A 4020-nucleotide genomic window follows, 5' to 3' on the forward strand; every position below is an offset into this window, starting at 1 on the left:
CTTGAGAACTGGTCTTCACAAATTTCCTTTCCACAAGACTGAACTGAAAATCCAATAAGTAGTGTTTTTTTTTTGCCTGAAAAAAAACCCTGATGACCTAAAATAAGATCAAAAGAACTTCTTTGTCTGTTCTTGGTTCCAAGATTCACCTGTGTAAATTTAAAGAAATAGTAGTCCTTTTTCTTCTGTATTGAAACCGTCTTTTCAAAACAATCCATTACTTGCATCATCAAAACAGGAAAGACAATCCCCTGAATCATTGACTGTGTTTGAAACCTAACTGTACAAAAGTCAGAGAATAAGTGTCCCTGCTGTCCCAGGCAGTTCTATACCTCCGCCACCCTACATGTACACAGAAAATACTGCAGTGATTTGGGCACAGATACATGTAATAAGTCAACTTCCATTCCCGCTGGTACTTGAGGGGCACTAAGTCACTCTCTGTAAACCGAGGTGAAGATGATGCAACATTCCTGTCTGCTACAGATTTTTCCAATTCCCTCAAATTATTGTTAACATCTTCCAACAGAATTTTTTTATGTTTTCTGTTAAGTTAAATAAAAAAACAACATATTTTTCAGGACCCACTTGTATGACCAATTGTAATATGTATGCCTTTCTGGATAACTTTCAATATCTTACATCTTTGTTTTTTACATTGTCTTTATCAAACTTGCCATAAATTGCAGTATGCTGATCATTTCCTCTAATCACTTATTCCTACTATTTTTCCTCTTCAAACACACCACAGTCCCTTACTAAGTCCCTTGTCATCTTCTTCCATTATAAACTCTAGATTCACTCTTGCATTCTATTATTCCACTACCACTGAGATAGTGATAAATAGGGAAGAGTTAGATTAACTCTTATTTTGGTCATGTAATATATCCAGAACAATGACTTTGATACCTTTGAGTGTCTTGTTCTCCATCAGAAGAACATTTTCTCACAATGTTAAAACATTGAGACTGTTTATATACTTAAATCCCTTGTAGTTTTGATTCTTTCTACCTAAAAAGGAATATGTATCCCAGGGTAGAACAAAAATAAAACAAATTTCTTAAATATGCCTTTCACAAATAGTTAATATGCCATTTTAAAAAAAATATAAGATCCTACCTGGCTAAAGATTTGTATTCAGAATTCCCATGAGCTATAATGAAAAAAGTAAAATTCATTTTAAGCAGAGAATACAAAATATAAAATATTTAAAATATAAGAATTTGATACTGTTAGCAAATATTTTGGACCATACCTAAACAATATTCTAAAGTGAAAAATATATACACCACTGTTAGGCAATTAATGTAATAAGAACTTTTCCTCTACTTTAAATTTACCAAATGCAAGTAGAGAGAATTAAATTTATCAAACTTTGATATCTAAAAATAAATCTCTGTGTCGAGTGACAACAATCCTACCTGAATATCATCAGATAGGCCCTATTTGCATTTCTGTTTACAGACAGTCTACCCATTGAAGGTGAGGGACAGTGGTATAAATCTGTGGTAGTGTTAGTCCTGCAAATAAAGGAAGACTGTGATTGTGCTTTAGTAGTGAATGCTTCTCAGCATGCGGGAGAACCCTCAGTTCAATCTTCAGCACTACAAGTTATATTAAGAATAACAACCTTGTTATAAAACCACTGACTCTTTTCATACTCATCCCTCAAAGGAAGAGGACCATATTGATTCATCTATAGTGAACTGTAGTCTGATTTCCCACGGCACAGTAGATATGTCAGACTTTGTGATAAGAGTTTTCAAAGTAAAACCTATAGAGATCAGCAACCTGCATTGTTTCAGTGCCTATTTGGTGCAAATAAAGTAAAATGGTCCAGTTAGTGCTGTGTAGTACAAAACAATATCATTTCTCACAACATTTCTTAATTTGTCGTAAATTTAATGATATTTTTTCAGCATGTAAAGCATATATGATCATATGCTGTACTGATGAACAAGAACAGAAGGAAAAAGGACTCCTGGTATAGTTATTGTTGGACATTGTTGACATATAATGTGATACAGTTTCTACTAATGACACCATTTCTGTCAGTCTAATAACACTCGGTTAGGGTTACAGCTATTGTGCCTTTGCCTAAAATGCTTGGGTTCAAAATCTAGGACCACCAAAACATTATGAATTTTTAAAAAATATATCCAGTGAACCAATTTTTTGATAGGAAAAAGTAGTCACTTTCAAGTTGAAGACAACTAAGTATCGCAGTAACAGAATTTAGTGATATTGAGTAAATTGAATTATTTGGAAGTGTATAAAGCATATTATTTTAATTTTGAACTTAGGTAAGAAATAACTATTAAATTGTTTAACAGTTTCTCTTGATTTAGTGATACAAATCATGTTGTAGAGACACACATAGCTACATAATAATGCCCACTAAATGCAATATATTCACTCTGAAATTAAATTTAAATACCCATTTTCATAAGTCCAATTCACAATAATGTGACTAATGAGATATATGCAGCACACTCTCATTAAAAATTATTTTCTCATTTATAATAAGATAAATAAATGAGCCAACATTTTTTCAGACATGACTTTCAAATTGTAAGTTTATTTTCCTTTTTCTTTTTTTCTTTTTTTAAATTGTTTTATTATTCATATGTGCATACAAGGCTTGGGTCATTTCTCTCCCCTGCCCCCACCCTCTCCCTTACCACCCACTCCACCCACTCCTTCTCCCCCCCCACCCCCTCAATACCCAACAGAAACTATTTGGCCCTTATCTCTAATTTTGTTGTAGAGAGAGTATAAGCAATAATAGGAAGAAACAAGTGTTTTTGCTAGTTGAGATAAGGATAGCTATACAGGGAGCTGACTCACATTAATTTCCTGTACGTGTGTGTTGCCTTCTAGGTTAATTCTTTTTGATCTAACCTTTTCTCTAAATCCTGGTTCCCTTTTCCTTTTTCTTCCTTTTTGCTAGGTAGGCATTCTACCACATGAGACACAGCTTCAGCCTTCAGGTCATAAAGTTATAAATAAGTACTTTGGAAGTACTGGATTTTGAATTCAGGGATTTGTACTTCCCTCTATACCTCCAACATTTTTGCTCTGACTACTTTTTGAAGATAGGGTCTTGTTTAGCCTGGGCTTGTTTGAGCTCCTCCTGTCTGTGCTTCCTGCACACCCAACTTTTTCTGTTGAGATGGGTTCTCATGAACTCCCCCACACCCTGGGGCAGTCACAAAATATGATTCTCCCAATATCCAACACCCAAAGAACCATAATTATAGGTTTTAGCCCATGTTGTGTGTATTTAATTTCTGAACTCTAGGCTTTATGAAAGAAATTATGGGACAATACAAACACAATTTACACTTGCGTTTTTAAACCACTCTTTTTCAAGAAAAATTTTAAAACTAAGACATTTTAAAATAAGGTAAGATTGTCAAGAGTAATTCACCATCACAATTCTTACCTTTATTACTCTTTCGAATATTTTCAAATCTCTCTTCATCATATTTCACAAGTATTTCCCTACTGCCATACACAAAAAATTGTAAACACAATTAAGACATTAATGTTTCTATGAAGAGCATTTACCACATACATTAAATTCTTAAGAGTAGTTAATGCAATTTCAGCAGTATTATTAGAATTTTAACCATATTATCCAAATTTCAGGTTCCAAAACATTTTATGAAGCTTTTAATTAATGAAGGAAGAATAAAGTGAAATGGTCGTGAATCAAGGGCAGAAGCGCCTACTATATACACTAGATTAGCTGATGTGTCAACAACACCTCGATCTCAGAATTCCTAGGTTTGTAATCCACAACTTTTTTTTCTTTGACAAGTTGCTATTCTTTAAGCTCAAAGTCTTCTAACTTCTACGGATTTTATTATTTTACTTCCAGATGTTCTAGGAAGATTCAATAAGCAGTGGAGTTATTTACTCTTTAATGCTCAACTGCTTTAAAATCCCAAATGAAATACAATGTGTTTTTTAGGGTTCAATATTTTACTGTTAAAGCTCTCAGAATATGCTAAATCA

This window comes from Castor canadensis, chromosome 14 (assembly GCF_047511655.1).
Source record: "Castor canadensis chromosome 14, mCasCan1.hap1v2, whole genome shotgun sequence".
Taxonomy (NCBI): domain Eukaryota; kingdom Metazoa; phylum Chordata; class Mammalia; order Rodentia; family Castoridae; genus Castor; species Castor canadensis.